The 12,544-nt window shown below is 42.0% G+C and overlaps 1 protein-coding gene and 1 pseudogene across 1 annotated transcript in view; both read left to right on the plus strand.

Annotated features, from left to right (window-relative positions):
- The window catches only part of ATF7IP2 (activating transcription factor 7 interacting protein 2), a 107,939-nt gene that overhangs the window by 23,719 nt on the left and 71,676 nt on the right, over positions 1–12,544 (plus strand). The gene's annotated exons all lie outside the window — the stretch shown is intronic.
- LOC102436999 lies at positions 11,592–12,085 on the plus strand (annotated as a pseudogene).

Here is a 12,544-nt window from a genome sequence, read left to right on the forward strand (position 1 = left end):
AGTCACTAATCATCCGAGAGATGCAAATCAAAACAACAATGAGGTACCATCTCACACCTGTCAGACTGGCTATCATCAACAAATCAACAAATGACAAGTGCTGGAGAGGATGTGGAGAAAAAGGAACACTTGTGCACTGCTGGTGGGAATGCAGACTGGTGCAGCCACTATGGAAGGCAGTATGGAGTTTCCTCAAAAAACTAAAAATGGAACTCCCATTTGACTCTGTGATCCCACTTCTAGGAATATATCCCAAGAAACCAGAAACACCAATCAGAAAGGATATATGCACCCAGATGTTCATAGCAGCACAATTCACCATAGCTAAGATCTGGAAACAGCCTAAGTGCCCATCAGTAGATGAATGGATTAGAAAACTGTGGTACATCTACACGATGGAATACTATGCTGCTGTAAAAAAGAAGGAACTCTTACCATTTGCAACAGCATGGATGGAACTGGAGAGCATTATGCTAAGTGAAATAAGCCAGTCAATGAAGGAAAAATACCACATGATCTCACTCATTCATGGATAATAAAGACCATTACAAACTTTTGAACAATAATAGATACAGAGGCAGAGCTTCCTCAAACTGATTTTCAAACTGCAGTGGGAAGGCCAGGGAGGGTTGGGGGGCAGGAGGGAGGGGGGTAAGAGATCAACCGAAGGACTTGTATGCATGCATATAAGCATAACTAATGGACATAAGACACTGGGGGTAAGGGAGGCCAGGGGATTGTTAAGGGCGGGGGGGAGGGGGGACACATATGTAATACCCTTTGTAATACTTTTAGCAATAAAAAAAAAACTCAAGTAGAAAGTAAAAAAAAAAAAGACTTTAGTTGAGAAAGTAACTGTAGATGTCAAATAGCAAGTGAACTAGGATTAGAAATGGAGCCTGAAGATATGACTGGATTGTTGCAATTTCATGATAAAACTTTGATGAGTTGTTTCTTATGGGTTATCAAAGAAAGTTTCTTGAGATGGAATCTCCTAGTGAGTGCGCTGTGAAGATTGTTAAAATGACAACTAAGGATGTAGAATAGTACATAAATTTAGTTGTTAAAGTAGCAGGTTAGTTTCAGAGAGTTGACTCCAGTTTTGAAAGAACTTCTTCTGTGGGTAAAATGCTATGAAACAGCATCACATACTACAGAGAAATCCTTTGTGAAAGGAAGAGTCAATCAATGCAGCAAACTTGTTTTATTTTAAGAAGTTGCCACAGTCATGTGTCATCCTTCAGCAATCACCACCCTGATAAATCAGCAGCCATTAATATCAAGGCAAGACCCTCCACCAGAAAAAGGATTACAGCTTGCTACAAGCTCAAATAATGGTTAGTATTTTTTCACAACAAAGTATTTTTTAATTACCATATGTACACTTTTTTAACAATGCTATAACATACTAGACTTCAGCAGTGTATACTAAACATAACTTTTATGTGCACTGGGAAATCCAAAAATTCATGTGACTAACTTTATTGTGATACTTGTTTTATTGTGGTTGTTCGTAAACAAACATTGAATATTTCTGTGGTAAGCCTGTGTATATTCTTTCTGAGATCTTCATTCCTAATAAGTATTTTTATCATTGTACTGCTGTGGTACAGCTCCATGCCCATAGATAGCGTGGAACAGAAGAAGGTTTCTCTACCACCAGAGGCCTCACTATTCCACACATTACCATGGGGTTGGGAAGGATTTCTCAAATAAAATATATTCAGCTTTAGCCATAAAAGAAAAGAAAAAAAGAACAGAAGAATTTGTTTGTGTTAAAGTCAGGAGGAGCAAAGTCAAGCCACAAAACATACCTGCAACTCATATAACAAAGGATTGACTAAGGATTGTTAGATACAATTTATTAAGTACCATAAAAAAATTAAATTAGAAAAGGCCACCCAACAGAAACGAAAGAGCAAGACATAACCAGGAATCTTGCAGACAAGGATACATGTATAGCCAATAAATATTAAATATTAAAAGATAGTAGTAATATCATACCTGGTAACTGGCCCAAGAATGTAAGCAGAGGATTTAACAGAGGAGAAATAAAAATAGTACTAAAACATTATGAAGCAGACAAAAAGATGGTAATAATTAGGGAAATGCAAATTGTGACAGGGAGATAAACATCTGTATCCATTACATTGCTAAAAATTGCTCTGGCAAAACCAAGGGCTCAAGAAGGTTTAGATAGGATAGTAGTAACTTTAAAATATAAATATAAATTATATATGTGTATATACATATATATGTATATATTATTGATTTCATAGAGGAATGGAGAGGGTGAGAGAGTTAGAAACATCATTGATGTTGAGAGAATCTTGGATCAACTGCCTTCTGCACATCCCCCCACTGGGGATCGAGCCCACAACCCAGGCATGTGCCCTTGACCAGAATCGAACCTGGTACCGTTGAGTCTGCAGGCTGAAACTCTATCCACTGAGCCAAACTAGGTAGGGCGATAGTGGTAACTCTTATTTATTGTCCATAGGGTTGTAAATTGGTACAGCTGTTTTGGAAAATATTTGGCTATCCTGAAAATTTGGACATTTATATACCTTATTGCTACTTAACAAACCCATTCAAATGTTTACAATCAGAAACAAGACTAGGATGTCCACTCTTGATACTGTTATTCACCATAGTACTGAACATTCTAGCTAGAGCAATCAGGGAAGAAAAAGAAATAAGAGGCATCCATATTGGAAATGGAGTAAAACTGTTTGCAAGTGATTATATATGTAGGAAACTCTAAAGACTCCATCATAAACTTAGAAACAATAAAAAGATACATTAAAGTTTCAAAATACAAAATCAGGTACAAATATCCAATATATTCCTAACAATGAAATATCACAATTGAAATGAAGAAAACAATCCCATTTACAGTTGCAACAAAAAGGATAATATATCTAGAAATAAACTTAACAAAGTAGATGAAGGACCTGTATACTGAGAACTAATAATACATTAGTGAAAGGAATTGAAGACATAAAGTAATGAAAATATATTTCATGATCATGGATTGGAAGAAGCCGGGCTCAAGACTGGCAAGCACAGTGGCAGTGGCAGGAACCTCCCCTGCCTCCGTGGCGGCGCTAAGGACCCCTTGGGGCTGGCAGTCGGACATCCCCTGAGGGGTCTCAGACTGTGAGAGGGTGCAGGCCGGGCTGAGACCCCCCCCCTCCAGTGCACTAATGTTGTGCATTGGGCCTCTAGTTATTAAAAATGGACACCAAATGACCACAGTCCTAAGAAGGTTAGTGCTAACAGCAAAGTGAAAAGGAAAGTTGTGAGAATGACAATAGAACTTCAAAAAGAAAGAATTGCGAAGTGTGACAGAGGTGCCCTGTGTCTGATCTGGCTATTGAGTATGACATGGGAAAATCAACGATTAGCTTAATTTTAAAACAAAAAGGCTACCAAGAGTGCTGATGTTACCATGTGTGTGACAGTGCTCAGGAAACAAAGATCACATTCAATTGAAGAGGTAGAAAAATTATTTTTTATTTAGATTGGGTGGAGAATGTCCAGCCTGAGGAGGACCATATAAGGCCCAAGAAATCATTTGATCTGGCCCTGCCAAGGCATTACTGGTGAGTTAATTAAATTTTTGACCAAATGCAGGAGGCTAATTTTTAAGTTGATCATTTTGTATGGCCCACAGACGATGTTATAAGTATCCAAATTGTCCTTTGCAAAAAAAAAAAAAAATGGTTCCCGACCCCTGATTTAGATAAATGAAAAACAGTCAGTGATAGCAATTAGGGACAATGATATGTGAAAAAGTGAAGATGCTGCATAGTGACCTCCTGAGATCACCCATGGAACAGGTGCAGAAAGTGATTTGTTAAAGGATAGTAGGGTCGGTTTTGTAAATTAAGAAATGAAAAGTTGCATTTATAGTGTAGTGAGGAATGGGGACGCTGTAGTTCTAAGAAAGTAGTTGCTGATAATTTTGTGTTCAATTATGATGAGGCAGGCCTCTTCTGGTAGAAAATGCTAGAGAACTACATCACATAGGAGGAAAATTCATTGCCAAAACATAAGCCAATGACTGGCTGGCCTTATTGTTATGTGGGAAAGTGAGTGAAGACTTTAAATTGAAGCTTCTACTTGTCTACTATTGTGATAACCCACCAGTTTTCAAGAAAATAATTCTGAAAAACAAGTTGAATGTGTTGTGGAGGGCTAATAGCAAAGCTTGGTTAACTGGCCAATTTTTAATTGAGCGGATTCATGAAGTGTTTGCCCCAAATTTAAAGAAATACTTCCGGGAAAAATACTTGCCACTCAGGGCACTTCTTATCACTACGGTGTCAGGTGAATTTCCCGCCAAAATATAAGATGGCGCGGGCAATTATTTAGGTTTCCCGCGCAAAATCAGAGTTAGTTTAAACACGTAATAATATTCACAAAACTCAAAACTAAAGACGTCCGGACACAAGAAGTATTTCTCAATAACTATTCTCTTTGCATGGTGAGATATCCAGGGATATTGGTTATAAAATGAGAAAACAATACATTGGTACCCTAACGGTATTGTACTCGACCAGCGCCATAAAGTGTTCTCTACTTACAAGGGATTTTTATGATACCTATTACCCCAATGGGTATGAAACGGTTCGCATACGCAGGTAGGTATATTTGTGAACGGCAAACAAACAAATATTTGGTAATACGCAGTTACAATCGGCCCGAGTTTACACGTTTCCCGCACTCCACCGCAAATCTAATTGAGCGGATTCATGAAGTGTTTGCCCCAAATTTAAAGAAATACTTCCGGGAAAAATACTTGCCACTCAGGGCACTTCTTATAATGGACAAGGTTCCTTTCCACCCTCCAGGCTTGGAGGCTGAGTTGATGGAGGAGTACAGTTTCATCTCTATTGGGTTCTTGCCACCTAACACAACTCTTCCCATCCAGCCCATGGACCAGCAGCTCATTTCTAAATTTAAAGGGCTCTACACAAAGGCACTGTTTCAGAAGTGTATTGAGGTGACCTCTGAAATGAATTTAACCTCCAGGTACTTCTGGAATGAACATTTTAATATTTTCACTTGCTTGAGGCTCATTGACAAAGCATGGGAGAAAGTGTCTTCCAATACTATGCAATCAGCCTGGACGAAATTGTGGCTTGAGTCTATTGCTGAAAGAGACTTTTAGGGCTGTGTCTGTTGTGGAGGATATTGTGTGTCTTGGGAAGTCCTTGGGCTTCAAGGTGGATGATGATGATGTGGAGGAGTTGGTGGAGTAGTACAACACTGAGCTGACCATGGAGGAATTGTAAGACCTTCAGAGGGAGGAACAACAAACAGCAGCTGAGGATCTGTTTTCATAAGAGGGAGGAGGGTAGGGAAGATATTCCTACTTTACAGATCTAGGCAAATGCCTGGGAAATGGGGAGAAATGTAAAGGTTTATTGAGAATTATCATCCTGGCAAGTAGCAAACCGTGTGATAAACTTGTTCAATGGCAATGCAGTGTTTCACTTCACTTAAGTGCTAATAACCAGGCAAAAATAAACGTCATTGGATAGGTTTTTTGTGAGACATAGACCCGGTGAGCCTGAAGCAAGTTCTACTGGAGCAACGAGATGAAATAACTTTAGAAGAACATTTTTATAGACATGGTTTTGGAAACAATAACATCCCTCCTCTCCGTATTCAGTTATTAATAGTTCTCAACATTAAAGTTAAGTTCTAGTTGATAGGTTTGCCGAAGTAGAAATGCACGAGGCCAAAGTGGTAAGGCATTATAAATTTATTAGGTAACCTCTAAAACCAGATGGGCTGAGCCCCAAAATGGCACCAACAGGTATAGGGAGTCAGAAATTTTAAAGGACTCTAGGCGGTCTTTTTTTTGGGCGGATAATTCTCTGGGGGAGTACTGAGTGTAAAGATAATGGTCTTAGCAAGTGGAATGTGGTCTTAGGAAGTGGAATATGGTCTAAGCAAAAGGGAATGTTGGTTGTGAAGTTGCTGGAACAGTATAGATTTCTTATGTTTGGAGCAAGGGGTTACAGCAGCATGATTTCCCCAAGAGATTGGTTGGTGAAGGCTAGAAGGTCCTGTTGAGTGACTTGGGAGGTAAAAGCTGGTCCTGAGGCTACCACAGCATCACTTGTCTGGTTTTGTTGTTTTTCTGATTCTGGAGCTGAGATACAACTAAGGCCTTTATGTTTTCTTTAGGGAGGAAATGATCAGGGGGATAAGCTGCCTGACTAGTGATATGAAAGGGGAGGATAGGTTACCTGGGAGGAGATTCTTATTTTCCCAGTTTTGCCCCTTGCTAGGCATCTGGAGCTTTCTGGCCCAGTGAGTTTCTATACCTTACATGGCCCATCATCCTTGCTTTTGGGGTCTCAGGGTCTATATTCCCCTTTAAAGGATTTTTGGCACTGAATTCTTACAGGGAAAGAGGGGCATAAGGTCTTAGCTGAAAGGGGATTGTTTTCCTTCAGAGCCAAAATCCTTGCTTCTCTGTCAGAGTGACGACGAGGCCTGGGAACAAAAGGAGGCTATGATAGTGTCTAGGGGTGGTATTTCCTGAGTACAAGTGATAACCTAAACCGTGAGCCGAGGTCCCTTCCCTTTCTTGAGATCAAGTCCCATGAAGCAGAAGAATGAAATCTCGGACCAGAAGATTTAAGCAAAATTGTAGAACATTTAGTACAAGGAGATTCAGACTCTGCACGGGGATGGGGCATAGTAATGGGTTTCCACTGAAGCCTTGTAGTCTTAGAGTATATATTTGCTACAAGCCTGCTCCATATCTACCCATGTCACCAGCTTATTGGTTATCTCAAGTGTTCTTGGCCAGCAATAGACCTGAACTTTCTTTGTTTCTATGCGCCCAACTTATTGTTGCAGCCCCTCCCTAGTTTCACATAACTCCCTCTCTTGAGTCTGAAAACATTGTTATTTCTGTATGGTTGGTTTCTATGGTTAGGCTTGCTCAAATTGCTGTGTCTGTCCCTGCCTACATTCCACCTGCCTTTGTTTTCCTCTGGACCACTGGTCTGTTTGCCTACTTGTCAAGCTAACTCCTCCCAGTCTCCCCTCTGATTAGGAGACCCCAACTGTTGTTGGGAGCAGGGGCAATGACCTCTCTGGCTATTTCCTAATGACAGTGGTCTTTGTGGGGGAGCAGTTGTCAGGGTCCCATTAGAGGAGGCCAGGCTAGGGGTCCATGGAAAATGGCATTTGTCTCCATCTGGGGTTGTGTTTGGAGTACCATCTTTAGCTTGAAAGCCTCAATACAAGAAGAAACAAAGCGGTTTAGGAGGTTTAATAAGCAAGGGCTGAAGACTAAGGCTAGGACTACTATGATTAGGGGCCTGTCTAAAGATAGGAGCCATGACAGTCAATATATTTTGGATAGTCAACTCACCCAAGAATCTGTGAGGTTTTGTTGAATGAAGCTTTATCAGCCAGGTTACCTGAACTGGGGAAGCAGTAATGGTTTTCACTATCCTGCCCTGAGTGGCCCAAATGTCAGGGTTAATTTCAGTATTCACCAGGGGAAGACATAGTAACATATGAAATAGTTGTCCCCAGGCATACTAAGAGATCTCACCCCAAGAGGGGTGCAGGGCTTACTGGCATAATTAGGAATGCATGGGAAAAGGATAGCTTACCCCGGCTACACCCTAATGGCTGGGGAAAATACACTGAGTGGCCAGATTATTATGACCACCTGACATTTGTAGGCAAATTAGCCATACACTGCATCGTATGGGATATGGAAGCCGAAGGCCTGTTCGAACACCTTTGCTGTCTGTAGTTATCAAGATAAAACGTCTCCAATTCGCACAGGAAAACAAGGATTGGACAGTTGAGCATTGGAAAAAAGTCATGTGGTCCGATGAATCACGTTTCCAGTTGCATCATGCAGATGGCAGAGTGAGAATTTGGCGGAAACAGCATGAAAGCATGCACTCCACATGCATGAGTACAACCCTTCAAGCTGGTGAGGGCAGTGTTAGGGTTTGGGGCATGTTTTCCTGGCATGATTTGGGCCCTTTAATTTGTGTGGAACAACGTCTGAATAGCACAACATACCTAAGTATTGTTGCTGATCAAGTTTATCCTATCATGTTGATGGCATATCCCAATGGAGATGGCTTGTTCCAACAAGACAATGCGCCATGCCACAGTGCTCGTACTGTGCAGGAGTGGTTTCAAGAACATGAGGGAGACTTTACCTTGCTTAGGTGGCCCTCACAATTACCAGATCTCAATCCAATTGAGCATTTGTGGGACGAAGTTAAAAGAGCCATCAGGCAGCTGGTTCCACAATACATCAAATCTCACAGAACTGGACAGTACTATTCATTAGGCATGGTGTCAGATTCCTCGCATCACCTTTCAACATCTCGTGGAGTCAATGCCAAGAAGAATCGCCGCAGTATTGAAGGCAAAAGGTGGCCCAACAAAGTACTGATGGGGTGGTCATAATAATCTGGCCACTCAGTGTATATCTTTATCGGCTTTCCAGACACACCTGAAACAGTCTCAGCCCCTGAAGATAATTTACTAGTGTTTAGCTATGAGCTGAAAGGCTTTCTTTTGGGCCTCAGCCTCGGCCTGATCTTTCCTTTTTTTTTTTTTTTTTTTTTTGACTTGGGTCTCCTTGTCTCTGTTATTAAAGGCCAGGTCTTTTTGAGGGGTTTGTGAGGGGTTTGTGTTCCTGTGTCTATTTTGAACTTTGTGGCATATATTGGGGGCTAATTAGGATATAAAATGGGTGTTCACTCTGGGGAGGTGGTATCCATTTTGAGTCTGGCAATGAGACAGGTGGTTATATGGCTACAGAGTTGGCACCCTGGAGAATTGAGAATTGACCTGATAGTCCCATTTTGGATCAGTTTGGGGGGCCCTATCAGCACCAACCAGGTAGACTGCTATGTTCTATCTATATAGGGTATCGGCATGGTCATTAGCTGCTAGCCAGATGTGCTCCTTTTCCTCTGGAGTTAGAGAGGACAGGTTGTCGTAGATGTTGTGACAGGTCAGGTCATAGAACTGGGTCAGGTACTCAAATTCCTTTGTAAAGGTGGTCAGGTAAGTGGAAAAAGACCCAAGATGCTTCTCAAATCTATGGGAGGTCAGGCATGGAAAATGGAATGTGTATCTGGACAATACCCTTGGCCCTGGCCATCTCTCGGAGGGAGAGGATAGGGGGCTGGACCTGGGCTGTCCTGAAATGTGTAAGAGGGGGGCTTGGTAAGGAGGATGAGGGGGTAGAAGAAGAGGTGGAGTCCAAAGATGGGTGTGGTTGGAGGAGGCACTAAGGAGGTAAATTCTGAGGACCTGGAGGGAAATGGAGAATCAAAAGGGTCAAAGGAAGGGTCTGAAGGACCTGATACGTTGGGGAGGGACGTTCAGAAGCCTCAGAGTGTAAAGTTTCGGAGTTGGCAGAAGGGGGTTTGAGTGGAGAAGTAGGATTTGATAAGTAGAGCAGGTTTAACACAGAGAAGGATGATTACAGAGTGTAAAGAAGGCCTGGATCTAGGGGATCTCTGATCACCTCCCATTGCAGTGATAGAAATTGTTTAAGTCCCAGAGAATGTTAAAATCAAAAGTTCCATTCTTGGGCCATTGTGAGTCATTGTCTAATTTATATTGTTGATGAGGCACTTTGGCCAGAGCTTGAGCTAAGACCCAGAGAATGTTAAAATCAAAAGTTCCATTCTTGTGCCAGTGTGAATCATTGTCTAATTTATATTGTGGATAAGGCACTTTGGCAAGAATTCCAGGATGGCCCATAAGGGAGGGAGGCCTAATCAAGGACAGCAATCATGTCACGGAGTAGGATTCTGAGGTAAGCCTAGGTTGAGCTGCCACTGCTTACTGCTCTCTGACTAGCAAACTCAGAGTGACTGAAGGTGTGGCATTGGCTCCCCTTCCCCGCAGAACTCTCATGCCAAATGTTAGGGTCACCGAAAGAGGTATGCACAAGGCCAATGTGGTAAGGGATTATAAATTTATTAGGCCACCTGTAAAACTAGATGGGCTGGGCCCCCAAATGGCACCAGCACCCAGGGACAGGGAGTCAGAGATCCTTTTTCTGGGCGAGTCCTGAGGGGAAAGATAATGGTCTTAGCAAGTGGTATATGGTCTAGGCCAGCCATGGGCAAACTACGGCCCACGGGCCGGATCCGGCCCGTTTAAAATGAATAAAACTAAAAAAAAAAAAAGACTGTACCCTTTTATGTAATGATGTTTACTTTGAATTTATATTAGTTCACACAAACACTCCATCCACGCTTTTGTTCCGGGCCTCCGGTCCAGTTTAAGAACCCATTGTGGCCCTCGAGTCAAAAAGTTTGCCCACCCCTGGTCTAGGCAAAAGGGAATATTAGTTGTGAAGTGGTCTAAAGGTCAGCTACCAGCCGAGGGGCTGTTGATTCAGTTATTTGATCAGACCTAACACTAGTGTGTTTATAAATTTTCATTTTTTACTGTACATTTGCTTTTTATTAAATTTTCATTTATATTTTTTGTCCTCTTTGTTTTTAAAATGTTTATAGATTAAACAATACATTTAGACTTGCACTGTAAATAAGAAAGCATAAAACGGAATAATTTGGGGTCTGGAATGAATTAATTCAACTTATATTACTTCTGAGAAAAAGTGATTTGGTTTTCGAGCAAATGGTTTCTCAAACAGCCTTCTGGAGTGAATTAAGTTCGAGAACCAAGGTTCCACTGTCATAGAAAACCTAGGCACTAAACTTAGGGACTTTGGTCTCACAGGGATTTTTGTGAACTTGACCCCAAAGGCAACTGAACTAAAAGAAAAAAAATATTTAAAAATGGGACTGCATCAAACTAAAAGCTTCTGCACAGGAAGAGAAACCACCAACAAAACAGAAAGGCCACCAACCTAATGAGAGAAAATTGCAAAAGATACTTCTGACAAGTAGTAAATATTCAAAATAATATCCAAAATATATAAGGATGCCATACAACTCCACAAAAATACAGTCTTATTTAAAAATGTACAGAGGCCCTGAACAGACACTTTTCCAAAGAAGATATGCAGATAGTCAACAGATATATTAAAAGATGCTTAACATTGCTAGTTGTAAGTGAGATACCTCCTCACATTTGTTAGAATGGATTTTATCAATAAGTCGGGAAATAACAAGCATTGGAGACTATGTTGAGAAGAAGGAAACCTTGCACACTGCTGGTGGGAATGTAAATTGTTGCAGCCACCATGAAAAACAGTTTGGAGTTTCCTCAAAAATTACACTAAAGCTACCATATGACCCAGTAATCCCCTCTTCTGGGTATCTACCTGAAAAAAATTGAAAGTCATTATTTATAAAGATACAAGAAGCCCTGTGTTCATTGCAGCATTATTCACAATAACCGAGACATGGAAAAAACCTAAGTGTCCCTTGATAGATGATTAGATAAAGTTGTGGTACATAAACAATGAAATATTACTCAGCCACAAAAAATGAAATATTGGCATTTGCAACAACACATGCAATTAGCTCCCAGTAGCAAATGCAGTGGCTCTCATCTTATTAGACTATCCTGGCTGTCTCCTTTTCACTTCCAAAAACATGACCTCCAGTGTGGCTGTCTATGATGGAGTCAAAGTGTTTAATGGCATGAAGGTGTGTAAGTCCTCCACACCAGAGGACATGAAAAAGAACCAAAAGCTGGTGCTCTTCTGCCTGAGTAAGATAAGAATTTCATTCTGAAGAAGGTAAAGGAGATCTTGGTAGGTGATGTGGGCCAGACTGTAGGTGACCTGTATGCCATCTTTGTCAAGATGCTGCTGAACAGCTGCCACTACACCCTGGATGATGCAACTTATGAGACCAAGGAGAGCAAGAAGGAGGACCTGGTCTTTATCTTCTGGGCCCTCGATTCTTCATACCTTAAAAGCAAAATGCTCTATGCCAGTTTTCCAGGATGCCATCAAGAAGAAGCTGACAGGGATCAAGCATGAATCACAAGCAAACTGCTATTAGTGGAGGTCACTCTGCTGCACTCTAGTACAGAGAAGTTGGGGGTTAATGCTGTCCTTTCCGTGGAGGGCTAGCCTTTGTGAGCTTCCTTCAGCTCCTTCCTGGAGCATCTGGCAGCCCCAGACCTGCCTGTGGAGGTTGCAGCCTGCTCCTGCCTGCCAGACTGTAGGGGCTGTGAGGATCCCATGCAGGGAAAGGCAATCCTTTCACCCAGTTACCACCCTCTGGACCTTCCTCCTCCCTCCACCACTAATAGTTCTGGCCTTTCCAAACTGTTTTGCTCTTCTGATTCCTCTTGGATTGAAGCACACCAATCCACGACCCCGCCCCGCCCCAACACCGGGGAAGGGGAAGATTTGGGGGGGGGGGGAGGGCCACGAGGGGGAAACTGGGAAAAAGTCCCTTTTCCCTCTTTTCCCCCACCCCCAAATTGGAGGGAGAGGGGGCCCCCCCCCCAAGGGGTGTGGGGTCCCGGGTCCTAGGAGGGGGGGGGGGGGAGAAAAACCCCCCCACAAAAAAAACACACCCCCCCTTTTTTTTTT

Source organism: Myotis lucifugus, unplaced genomic scaffold (genome assembly GCF_000147115.1).
Source record: "Myotis lucifugus unplaced genomic scaffold, Myoluc2.0 scaffold_176, whole genome shotgun sequence".
NCBI classification, from domain to species: Eukaryota; Metazoa; Chordata; class Mammalia; order Chiroptera; family Vespertilionidae; genus Myotis; species Myotis lucifugus.